Below are 13635 nucleotides of genomic sequence, written 5' to 3' on the forward strand. Positions count from 1 at the left end.
TTATAGCAGGCAGTAGGTTTTGAGGGTCCCTCTGATGGGAGGTGACAGAATGACCAGGGTAATATGCCATTAGGGCAAATGCTTAAAAGCTTAAAAGCCACACTGCTAACGCATAAAAACACATAGAATAGGGAAAGCCATTTTCATCTAAAAGAATCATAAGTTAGTCTCACAGAAAAGCTGCTTAGAAAGTTGTTTTGCTAGCTGAGACCTTGGGGCCTCAAAGTCTTGCGTTGATACTTTTTGGAATTTGGAAAAAGGAGTCGTATCTACATCTCAGCAGAAGTATACGGCCAGCTGCACATATATGCAACATTGTAAGAAAAGCCTTAGTATTATAGGGAAGGCTTATCAGTTGGCAGGCTAATATAGGTTTAGCTAGCTGGACACAGACACTTGCAAGAGACGAATTTAGAAAAAGAATACATTTTATTAGATAAGCTATTAGATTAGCTAATTAAATGGTGAACATCTCTAGGCCCCAACAGTCTAAGATAGTGCTAATAAAGCAGCCTACTAAACCACAAGGGCAGAAATCTACAAAACACTAAGAAAAATTCAATGAGCAAAGATAATTTGTATCTTTAAATTTGTGTTGCAGATCACGTGTCTGCAGAGGCTTTGTTGACTATACTCACAGGAAACAGCAAGTGATACTGAAAAACTACTAAAGAACAATGGCTAATATGATAGTGGGAACTGGAGATGCAGAGAGAGGCCATGGCAAAGGGATATAGTACTCTGGTTTTTGACAAAATGGTGAAACAAAACTGCCTGAGGACTGACATGGAATCCAGCCAGTTAATCCTAGTGAGACTGTGAAATCACTTAGCTACTGACGAACAAATGCAGCAAAGTGCCAAATCTCAAGAGCAGGGGTGCTCACACTTTTTTGGCTCGAGAGCTACTTTGAAACCCAGCGAGGCCCGGAGATCTACCAGAGTTTTTTTTACAATGTTCGTGCCATCATAACATATAACATTTATGTGTACAATGTATGTTGGTGTACCTTGAGCCCCACTGAGTATAACAGGACTTACTCCTGAGTAGACATGCCTAGGATTAGGCTGTGAGGCTGCAATCCTAGCCACACTTACCTGGGAGTAAGCCCCATTGAGTAAGCCCCACTTTCCTCCCAGAGGCACCTGAAGGGGGGGGTTGGCACTCCGTGATCTACTCATTTTGCCTCGCGATCTACCGGTAGATTGCGATCCACCTATTGAGCACCCCTGCTCAAGAGCCACATACAATCGTCTTTCAAGAAATGAGAGTAGTGACCCTCACAATTGAAGTTTCTTCCTTCTAGGGTCAAGCTAGCTAACTTCTGTATGGGACACAGAGATTCTTGGAGTTCCCATAGTTCTAACTGCTGTTACCATCATCTTGTCATCCTGATCTTCATCAATCTGAGCACGAAGGTGGGAGAAAGGCAGCGACTGGGAGATGGGGGAGTGCAAGAACCAGCCCTGGTATCATGAAATATTTAAACTCAAAGCCTTGTTTTCTCTGCTTCCCAAATACTCCAAGCAGTTATTGAATAAGAATAAAGGAGTCACTGTGCAGCTACAGCTTCTTAGAACCAGGAATGCAGAGCTTATTACTGCAACAACTGTAAACTGTATCACTAAATAAATGAATTATAATGGGTGAAGTTCTAATTTTTTTCACTGCAAGCAATTTATTATTTCATAGTTTAAAAAAATATATATATATATTCAGTAGTGCATGTTCTCCAATATAAAAATATCACAATTAAATATTCCACAATACAGGACAGCTGCCTTAAGTGGATTTCACCCAAATCAAATAAACTTTTTTTTAGGACTGCCTTAATAATCAACTCAGTGTAGTCAAACTGTAGTGTGCAAGTAAAGCACAGTCCATTATGCTTTCCAGTGTTGGTTGCAATTGATGATATGGCTGCAATCCAAAGAGGCTCTTTAAACATGGGAAAATATTTTCATGGCTGCATGGAGATTTTTTCCGATCATAGCTTTTCTGCGGAAGCACTCCTGAATTCAAGGGCCTCTGAATTGGGGGGAGGGGTGTGGCTTACAGGCAGTGAGGAAGCTGCCTTCAAACAGAAAGGACTCAGAGCAAATACCTCTGTGTCTCTACAGTCTGTATCATGAAATCCTGATAATTCTGCCATTTTGTGCTCTCACAAAAATCACATATATTGACAGCTTACAAAGTATTAAGCCTTGTAATTCCTGCAGAATCCTATCAGACCGAACATCAAGCTCTCGGATCCAACAGTCACTACCAGCTGCAACAGCGCCCTGAGTTGCTTCCTTCCCCTCTTGTATATACAGAATTCATAGCCCCAATTCCATCTCTGTAATATTCCATTCAATAATCCCTGGTTTTGCCAAGTACATCTTGGAAGAAACCTCACAACTCAAGTTTCAACCTGATGCTATACCAGACCAGTGACATCACATATTATTCTTATGCACAGTATTGCACATGCAGCAACTGTTACCCTGCACATGCCCAATCTCGTCTGATCTCAGAAGCTAAGCAGGGTCAGGCCTGGTTAGTATTTGGATGGGAGACCGCCTGGGAATACTGGGTGCTGCAGGCTTATACCATAGTCTTTCAAGACTGAAGGTTGCCAACCAGTACTGCACATTTATTTATTTATTTAAAAATACTTATAACCCACCCTTCTGCTTTTACGAGTGTTAAGGGCAAATTACTTACCAGTTACAAATGCAATGAAACATCTAAAAAACCCAATGCAATAAACAGAATAATAAAACCAGCAAGGGCAAAGACAACACGAAACAGAAATGTTATAAAGTCCTTCCAGAACCAATTATATTTTCTGAGGAAGCTTGGAAGGTTAAATTTGTCACAGCAGCTGCTTCTGTCTTACTATCGTTGCACCATTGAGAGTGTCCTAACCTATGATATCTTGGTGTGGTACGGAAATTGCTCTGCAGGGGACAAAAAAGCTCTGCAGAGAATTATTAAGACTGCGCAGCACATCATCAACCTTCATCTACCAGCTTTGGAGGACATCTATACATCTTGCTCTCTGCAGAAGTCACACAGTATTCTGAGAGACCCCTTCCATCTGGCTCATAAGTTCTTTGAACTGTTGCCTTCGGGTAGACGATACAGACCTATTAGAGCACGCACCACACAACTCCTGAACAGTTTTTATCCCACAGCCATAATTATGTTGAATAAGGCGATATAGTTGTTACCATGCTCCTGGGCATTACGGTCTGTTATACTGTTTTTATATTATGATGCATGTCATATAGAATGTGTGGGTGAGTGTGTAGAGTGTGATTGTTGGAATTGTCGTATATATTTATGCTTGTATTTCAAAGGTGCATAAATTTTGTTGTGCTGTAGCACAATGACAATAAAGTTACTACTACTACTACTACTACTACTACTACTACTACTACTATCAGTAAGGAGACAGCCTTGAGTTCTCAGGGGAGAGAGTTTCAGATACCAGGTACCACAGCAACAACAACAACAAAAATCCCTTTATGCGTTGCCACCAGCCAAACATCTGAAGGTGGCAACCCATAAAGGGATTTTTTTGTTGTGGTGGTGGTGGTACCTGGTATCTGAAACTCTCTCCCCTGAGAAGTCAAGACTGCTTCCAGCAAGGCCACTTGGGATCACATTCATGTGGGGAGAAACAGTCCCTCAAGTATCTAGGTTCCAAACCATTTAAGGCTTTATTAGTCATCATCAGCTCTTGAGTTGTGCCCACAAACATGCAAGTTGAGCAGCATGAGTTTAATATTCAATGTGCTAGAAAACTAACCTGCTTGAGCAGCCTTTTCAGTAGTCCAATGGGATTAATCCCACCTAAATAGAAAAATCAGAGTTAAAGTGGTATATGGAATTTCAAGTTCAAGGAAAAAGTTAACCTTAAAATAAAAAAATGTATAAATGTTGTGCATTATAGATTCACTTGCTTGAGTGGCCTGAAACAATCCGCTCTGCAGGTATCTTACTGCAATGCTCCTTGGAAGTGTCTTCTTCCTCTGATCTGGATTATGGAGGTGGTGTTGTACAGTAGCTGATGTGTTGTGACCTTCTAAAGAAGGATCTTTAGATCAACACATCTTCTGATCCTTTGCAGCTCTAGAATTCTGTGGCTTTGCAAAATAAATGATAATAGCCAAGGATGGAGACAGTCAGCTATAACATAAGGAAAGCTGCATCTAACTACATTTGAAGAACACAAGGTCAAAGCCAACTATCACATTCTCCAACAGCACCACAAATTTGAATTTGTGTGTAAGTTGGGCAAACACAAAAATAAGAAATCTGAACAGCTGTAGGCTGCACGTGAACAAAATGCACGGCAGCAGGAAGATGGAGCTCTGGATCTTTAAAAGAAAGGCTTTGTAAAATATACTCGGAAAATGATATAAAAGACATAATGCACTTCACCTTAGACAAACTGGTCTAATATTTATTTTGTCTAGTATGACTTTTGCCCAGCAATAACTTTTTATATTTCGACAGCTTGTTTTGTCTGGGACATACATTTGAACATTAATTTTAAAAATTAACCTTCCTGATTGCCAACTATTGCCAAGCAACTCATTTGAAGCTGTTTTCTATAATAGCCATATTAAAATACGTTGAGTATGCTGCGTAGAAAGGAATAGCAATGTTGTAGGAAGTCGAGGCTGCAAAGATCTGTATAAAGCTTGTGTGCCTCACTCTATCCTAACTGAACATTCAGTGTGATCACAAATATAGGAAAAACAAGGTTGCTAGGATGTGATAACTATTCCACAAGATGTTTGAATTACTCCATGATCAGATGCTTGGGGAGCTGTAAGGTGTCAGATCTCACAATGAGTCATTTACCACACTGAATGCACAGTAACTCATGATGTGGTGATCAGATATCACAATGAAAGCCCTTTAATTTTCCCCCCTTATCTTACCAGTATAGAAATAAATTTTATAGATTTAAATACTGTACACCATTTTTCTCTATGGTCAGAGTTCACATAAGACAATAAAACACATTACAACAAACCCAAAACAACAAACAATATCTCTATCAAAACTTTGTACAGATCAAAGTAGGCAGAAAATAAGACTGCAATCAAAACAAAGGACTGCATAGGATATATCAGTTTTTCAGCTCTTACAAAAAGACCAGAGGTTGCTCTATTGGGATGACATTCCACAGCTTTGTAATGACTTCCATAAAAGCCCCCCTCTGAGCTCTTGTGGTTTGCACCTGCCATAGGGATGGCATAGAAATAAGGCTTGCTGAGGATTTCAACTGGCAAGTAGGTTAATAGAGAGAAACCTTTGTACAGTATTGCCTGGGTTCACATTCATGAGACAAATTTCGTCTATCTACATCAGTGACTGAGTAAGTACCATAACTGTACCAAATGACAGCTTACCACAAACTATGTGACAACTTGGTAAGTTGGTTGTCAACATACAGTGCCGGCAACATCTTGGATAGCCAATAAATAAAACCCAACAGCATACTTCCTAACTGTCTCACTGGTGTTTGTCTCCTTATGCACATGTGGATGCTTAACCAGTGGTAAAGTACAAAATTTTCAATAGCACCTCTGTCAAAAATGTTGGGCGTGGGCACATCCATTGTCTCCTCAGCCTTTCTGTTAAGCCTCTTCTATCTTTGGTTTGTTTTTTTGCAGATGAGGATTATCTAATATTGTCATACTTAACAACATTGCTGTAAGACCCTAGTGTGCCTCTGGATTCTTGAATACCATATGCTGACTGTTCCTCTTCTCAGGATTGAGGGATCTACTCAGGAAAGCTTCTCCCTATTTTTCAGGATACTGGAAGCTCTTTCTTCAGTGGTTCAAATAGCTTCCCCCCTTTATTTTAACTTTGGGGAGGCAGGAGGCAACCTGCTCCAACATGGTGTAGTGGTTCTGGAGTTGGTCTTAGAACTGGGAGATTTTGGTTCAAATCCCTGCTTGGCCATGAAGCTTCCTGGGTGATCTTGGGCCAGTCCCTTTCTTTCAGCCTCACCTACCTCACAAGGTTGTTGTGAAGGCAAAAGGAAGGGGAGGAACCATGTGTACCTCCCTGAGCTCTTTGGAGGAAGGACAGTATAAAAATGTGAAATAACAAATAAGCTTGCACAGCTTCTATCTGCCCAACAGGCCATTTCTTACTATCCAGACTTCTGGACCAGAAGCTCTCCACTGCCAATATTTCCCCAGTCCACCTCTCCCCGCACCAAAAAACCCAGCAGTACTGTATTTTAAATACTGGCTACAGCATTGGCTTTGCTCAGGAGGTTTCCTCTCCCATCACAGCTCCTGATGGCAGCTCTTAAAAACAAGAACAGGGCTGGATCAGGGCAAAGGCCCATCTAGTCCAGCTTCCTGTATCCCACCAGATACAGTGGCCCACCAGATGCTTTAGGGAGCACCCAAGACAACAAGAGACCCTGGTGCCCTCCCCTGCATCTGGCATTCTGAGGTAGCCTACTTCTACCCATCACATTTGCACATACCCACCACAGCTTGTGACCTGTGATGGACTTTTCCTCCAGAAATTTGTCCAGACCCCTTTTAAAGGTATGTAGGCGAGATGCACCCTGTGGCAAAGAGTTCCACAGACTAATGATGCACTGGGAAAAGACATGTTTTCTTTTGTCTGTCCCGACTCTCCCGACACTCAATGTTAGCGGATGTCCCTGGTTCTGGTGCTGGGTGAGGATCCTCTTGGAAAGGATCGTCCCAGGAAGCAGCTGCAGTTACCCCCAACACCCTCTAAGCAAGCCTGCCCGCGCACTCACAGGCAGCCCAATCCTCTGCGTGTCTTCTCAGAAGTAAGTCCCATTAGAGTCCATGGGGCTTACTCCCAGGAAAGTGTGGCTAGGATGGCAGCCTAAGAGCCCAATCCTGTGCCTGTCTACTCAGAAGTAAGTCCCATTAGAGTCCATGGGGCTTACTCCCAGGAAAGTGTGGCTAGGATGGCAGCCTAAGAGCCCAATCCTGTGCCTGTCTACTCAGAAGTAAGTCCCATTAGAGTCCATGGGGCTTACTCCCAGGAAAGTGTGGCTAGGACTGGGCTGTGAGACCAGCAGACTGGCTGCTGCTGGGGCTCTTCCTCGCCTTCAGAGCGAGCTCGCCTGCCCAGCCATGTCCTTCCTCGCAGGGGCTGCCCGCAGTCACTGACCGCCTCTGCTCAAGGACGTCCCGCGGGCAGCACCTCTTCAACTCTCCCCAGTCCTGCATCGCCCCTCACCGAGCAGCCCCAAGCGAGGGAAACGCCTCGCGGCCTCGCGGCGTTGCTAGGCAAGCGAAGCGTTGTCAAGGGCCCGGGCGGCAGGGTCGCAGGAGCTGGAGGAGCCCAGCCCATTCGGAGGCGCGGCAGCCTCCAGTCCCAAGGCGGGAGCTCTCCCCCTCCCTTCTGCGGAGAGGACCCGGAAGTGGCCCCAGTGGAGACTGTGGGACCTGAGAACCCAACGAGGGAGTCGCTCAGAGGCGGATCCAGTTCCGAAACTCCAGAGCCCAGGTCAACCAGGTGGGTAGACCTGGGCTCCAGCTGGACTTGGAGCCCACATCTACCTTGCTGGGCAGACCTGGGCTCCCACTTGGGCTCGTGGCTTCCGTGGCCATTTGCTGGGCGGGTAGCTCTGGGCTCCCAGCTGGACATGGAGCCCAGACCTACCTGGCAGGGAGACCTGGGCTCCCATTCCAACTCAGCTCCATTGGCCACGAATGCCCAGCCCAGTGGGAGTCCTCCTGGCTCCCTACTTTGATCCCCGCTGGTGTGACAGTTTGGGGGGGCCCACAGCCCCCCTTGATGCACCCATAGAATGGGGTGACATCCATGTTAAGCTCACACAGCCTGGCCTGTTACTGGCCTGCTTTGAGATGGCATCTCTTCCCTTCTTCGTCCCAGCAAGTGATGTGCAGAATGTGTGAGCTCTGCTTTGTGAAGGGAAAGAGAGCTCTGCTCTCTCTCTCTCTCTCTCTCTCTCTTTCTTTGCCACTGTTTGTATACCAGTCCCAATCCAGGGACCACCACTTTGAATAGCACTGCTCTAGAACACTGGATCTTAGAACCCACCGGAGCAGAGGCAACCCTACACTTTATCCTGGGTCACTAGTCTTAGATGTGGGATTTGTTGAACCTTTTACCTCAGGTAGTGGACTGTGATAGGCAGCAAGCTAGCAGAGGGGGCACTCTCTGCCCCACACCTACTTGTCACCTCACCCAGCTGCCCCATCCTCTTCTCACACACTTAGAGAGTGCACAAGAGGAGGCTGGGGAGGGCTTATGCCATCTTCCAATCCCCAGTTTTGTCACTGCTTTTCCAATCCCCACTGTTTTGGCCCTACTGTAAAGTGGCCAGTAGAAAGAATGCTTGGAGTAAAAGGATTCCACTTTCAGCAGTCTCCCTTATAGACACTTTACAAAAAATGATGGCAGAGCTGGAAGTTGGAGCTGGGAAGCCTGCTCCATCTTCTGAACATGGAAACAGGATAGGATTGCTGGCAAACCAGGGGAGGTGACAGGCACACACCACCATAGTACTCACCATCAGTGGGATATATGTATGCTGGAGAAGTGCATTCTCTATGTATGTGTAGCTGGTAGATGGGTGGCAGAATTTGGGGCAAGTTCAGGTGGCATTTTGGGCTGCCCCTCAGTGACCATAGTGCTATCCAGTTCAACATATATGTAGCTGGGAAGTTTCCAAGCATAGACGCATTTGACTTCAAAAAGGGGGGAAAGTAAAAAGGACCCAAAAGGGGAAATTCCAGATAGTGAAATCTCTTCAGAGTTCATGAAGGTTATTTAAAACTGCAACAACAGGAGGAGCTCCAGTTGTGTTCGGTGGAATATGCCAGAGACTTGCAGGGGACCAAAGGATGGCTGTAGGCTGGATAGAGGTTGGCCATGGGCCACATCTGGCCCCCAGGCTGGGGTTTGGAGACCCCTGACTTAATTAGCTTATGGTGAAATTGATTTCGTTATAAGTCATTTCATTTAAAGTTGCTGTTTCCAAGAACCTACCGACAATGTTAAGTGAGGACTAGCTGTATAGGACTTTGTGTAGGTGTTTAAATCAAGTAGCCAGATGTTTTTGGTAATCGAGGTTCAGATATTGAAGGCTTTACTGCCCTCTGTTAGATATTGAGTTGCTACAGACATAAAAGCAGTATAGCTACTGATCTCTCTCACACATTATTTTGCACCTAATCTTTACATATAGCAGTGAAATGACCTGGATGGTTGGATTCAGCAAGATAATCAGGGGAGTAAAAACTGCAGTGATCCCACCTCATGCTGCAAATACAATTTTATTATCCAGGGTTAAGTCTGCAAAAATGAGGATCTGGGCCTCTTTAATTATTCAGATGTAGTACAGAAAATATTTTCAAAAGAAAGAGACTCAAATGCCACAAGATATTCCCTAGCAGAGTAGAGAATCGAAAGGTACAGACGGTCAGATTTTGGGCCTAATCACTTTGACAACCTCTCCTTTGAGCAAAAAGACAACAGGGATAACAGTCAAAAATGCAGCTTGAATAAGGAGGTAGTATAATATAACACAGTGGACCATCAGATATGTACTCAGGAACACCTGCGCCAACCTACAGCTGCTGCTTCTGTGCAAGAAAAAGTGGGAGAAAGGGTGATGATGACGAGGCAGTAAAGATGCCACTTGGAAAAAGAACACCATGCTGCAGGAGAGGTTATAGCTGCAGTAATATTTGCACACTTTCAAACCTGGCCAAATGTTTGAATTTAAAATGTGAATTTCACATTTAGAAACAAAGGGTAGCATTCCAGCGAGCACATCTGGACTAGGTGGTCCTTTGGCCTGATCCAGCAGGGCTCTTCTTATGTTCTAGGACTGTGGTTCCAAATGGTAGGAGATACCAGTACATTAGACAGGGTGTTGTGCTTGCCGGCTCAGTTTCAGGTCCCTAACATGAAGCTCAGTGGGTGGAACTAGGCCAAACATTCTTTCTCAGCAAAAGCCTTGTCACTGATAACAGGCTGCCTTGAGGCTGGGGCTTTGAAGCAGCTCTATGGGATTTCCCTACAAAGGGAAGGAAGAAGTAAGTCTAGACCAAACAGCAGGTGAATCTGCCAAGTAGGGTCCCAAGTAGGCTTGCTAACTCTGACTGAAGTGGATCCTGGAGATGTTTTTTTCCCCAACATGATGTAAAGTGGGAAATTTTTGGAGGGCCTATTAAAATCTCTCAGGATTGCTTTCAGTAGTCACCTGGAGATCAAAGCTGATTCCTGGAGACTTCAGGGCACTCTTGGGGGGGGGGATAACCCTCATCTGAAACAAAGTTAAATTCCTCTTGTTGAATTCTTGTCACTACAAACTTAACGTTCAGTTATCTAAACCAGTGTTTCTCAAATTGTGGGTTGGGACCCACTAGGTGGGTTGCAAGCCAATTTCAGGTGGGGCCCCATTCATTTCAATATTTTATTTTTAATTTATCAGGCTTGATGCTACCATGGTGTGTGACTGCACTTGGGGAAATGTTACACATCTGTACTTTAACAGGCTACTCTGTATATGCTTTAAACAATGACAGTAAATGGGACATTGCTGGGTACATGTGGGTAGGATTGCAACCCAGGATTGTTAAAAATTTTCCTATTTGATGGACATCACTTCTGGTGAGTCCTGAGAGATTCTCATTCTAAAAAGTGGATCCTGGTGCTAAAAGTTTGAGAACCAGTGATCTAAACCAGGGGTCTCCAAACTTTTTGGCCAGAGGGCCGCATCAAATACCAGGCATGGTGTGGAGGGCCAGAAAAAAAAATTTAAATATAAAATTTAAATAAATAAATTAGAGATGGAACTTAGATGAGTGAATAAATGAATGAATGGGCTCATTCATTCAACCTCTCTGGCCCTCAGAACACCCTCCAGACACAATCAGAGCACAGTTCTGGTCGTGTTCAGTTGAGTGGGCCAGAGGTTTCCAGGGGACAAGAGGTTGGCTGCGGACTGGAAAGAGGCTTGCTGCGGGCCGCATCTGGCCCCTGGGCCAGGGTTTAGAGACCCCTAATCTAAACAATACATCTTTTTGGACTCATCCATCCAGTCTCTTACCTGTGCTATTAGGTATGGGCAGCCCTCCTGCAAGCTCAGGTCATAGATAATGGGGAGAGGGGTTGACAGGAATGTGCTCAAGTTCATGACCGAAATCCGGAGTCAAGTCCCATGTCAGCGATCCCGCAACTCGACTTGCGAGTTGTAACATGTAGCCGTAGTGACTCAACTCATGAAAAGTTTCAAGTCTTTCAACTCAAGTTACGTCATTTGGAGAAACAAGTCTCCCCAATAACCCTTAAGTCTTCCCTCACTCCCCTCAGTCCTTGCCTCCTAGAACCAAACTACCTTGCCGCTGCTGAACTTCTGAATGCCAGCTTCGGTTTCTTCCATGAGGTCTTTTGGTGCAATGTGGAAGCAGCAAAGAAAAAAAGTAGACAACAAGAACAAACACTAAATTGAATAGGAACTCGAGTCCTTTCAAGTCCCAACTCATTTTTAGAGTTACTGGCCCTGAGTTGCAAGTTGAGTTGGGATCAGTGAGTCCACAAATTGAGTCAACTTGAGTTGTTCAAAAACACGTTTTTGGGTGATTTGAGTCAAGTCACTCTGAGTCAAGTACCCATCCCTGGGAGCTGGTGGTAGGAAACTCCTGCATGCAGAACAGTGCGCATGGGTGGGAAGATTGCAGCCATTTATGTTTTCTTTCGACATATCTCTTTTGGAGATGATGGAATGTGTGGAATACACTTATTTATAATTCATAGCCCAGACCTAACTGTATCTGCTTGGAAGTAATTTAGACTGCAAACTACACACACTTAATCCTAAGTGTCAGGCTGCGCGGGGCCCCACTGAACTTAGTGAGACTCACTTCTGAATAAACGTGCTCTGATGAAACTTTATCACAGCCTACCTAAACAGTCTTTTACAGTTACAGTGGGGCCCCCATATCTACAGATCTCGTATCCATGGTTTCACTTATCTGCGAATCAGGTCTGCACCCCCCCACCCCCACCCCCTGCGTGCTGCCTGTGCACACCCCCTCCAGAGCAATGTGATGTTTTTATGCCTTTTAAAGGCATAAAACCTTTCATGCCTATATATCATGAATTGGTCTGAGGTCTTGTTTAGGAATGGTGGCAGAATAAAAATACCTTTACATTTCATAAAGATGTGTTTTTGTGGTATTATTCTAAATTTTTAATGGCATGAAATTGAGAGAGGGAAATGTAGACAGACTATTGAGAAAGAATTCCTTATACAAAACTCGAATGAATTCAAAACATTTTGGCCCCAGAGAATGTGGAGAGCCCCATCATTTGGCACACTGGAAACCAGTCTGGACACAGTCCTGTCAAGCAGCCTGCAGCAAAGTTGCATGTATAATAAGATAATGGGGACACATAAATGGGCACAGAATGGCCTTTCTCTTTGAATCTGCTGCACAACTGTGCTGCAGAAATTGAGCATACTTTTTAAAAGGATATTGTCTCTTTTGGTTGTAAAATAACTTCCTAAGCATGACGGTGATGGAAAATGATGCCATCTTGTCTGCCCAGGTCAGGCAGGCAGCCTGAAGCCGTCTCAGCTTGAATAAAGGACTGGACTGACCTGCTGTCAGCTGAGCTGAAGCATAATTCTTCAGTTAATTTTCCCGTGACCTGTGACCTCATAAAGAGAATGTTTATTCTTTTCCTCTCCTTAAATAAACTTTCTTCATTTGAGTGTTTTCTTCTCTTGTCATTTATTTTTCTTTTATTCAAAGATTTAACTCGTTAAGGCTGCAATCCTCTACACACTTTCCTGGAAGCAAGCCCCATAGGACTTACTTTTGAGTAGACCCACTTAGGATTGGGCTGTAACAGCCCATTTGTGAGCTGCCCAGAGCGCAGGCCTGCCATGGCACCAAGATGGCTACCGTAGCATCCTGAGCACAACCAGGCAACCCACAGTGGCTCCTCGGGGAAAGGGGATTTTTGTCCCCTTCACCTGGGCAAGGGAAGTAGCCCCGCAATGGGGCTACTCGATTCTGCGGTGGCTCTGGAGCCGGCACAGAATCGGAGACTCCCATGTTGAGCCGTGTGACACACGGCTCAGGATCCAGTGGAGCTGAGCTCCACTGGTCCTGCCCTCCTCTCGCCCCACTTCCTCCCCGCCACACCCTGCCCCTGCCCTTTTTCCACCTCCGCCCTACCCCAGAACGCCTCCCCCCACACCCTCACTCACCACTTCTAGGTGGTCCAGGTGGCAGCCAGGCAGCAGAACACGGGCCCAGCACTGGAGCTGGCCCAGTGCCTTGTTCTGGGTTAGCTCCTGTGATGGACCCATGGTAAGGGCTTATGGCATGTTTGTGACAGTGCACATTGGCAGTAAGCTGGTGTGCACAGGTCTGGATTGGGCCCTTAATCCTGGAATGGATTGCAACAGTTTTAAAATAATGAATAAACTGAAAAAATGGGTTAAAATATTCCAAATGAATATTAAAGGTATATTAGAGTGCTAGCCATGCACACTCATAAAGTCCCAAAGTTCAACAAAACCTTCTCCAAGGTAAATTTCATAGGAGTGTAGTCTCACTGCTCAATCCTATGCATATCTAT

The 13635-nt window shown here is 44.8% G+C and overlaps 1 pseudogene; it reads left to right on the plus strand.

Annotated features, from left to right (window-relative positions):
* Positions 1 to 2467: 2467 nt before the first annotated feature.
* On the plus strand, positions 2468 to 2587 carry LOC136637844 (5S ribosomal RNA; annotated as a pseudogene).
* The last annotated feature ends 11048 nt before the right edge of the window (positions 2588 to 13635 follow it).

This window comes from Tiliqua scincoides, chromosome 1 (genome assembly GCF_035046505.1).
Source record: "Tiliqua scincoides isolate rTilSci1 chromosome 1, rTilSci1.hap2, whole genome shotgun sequence".
NCBI lineage: Eukaryota > Metazoa > Chordata > Lepidosauria > Squamata > Scincidae > Tiliqua > Tiliqua scincoides.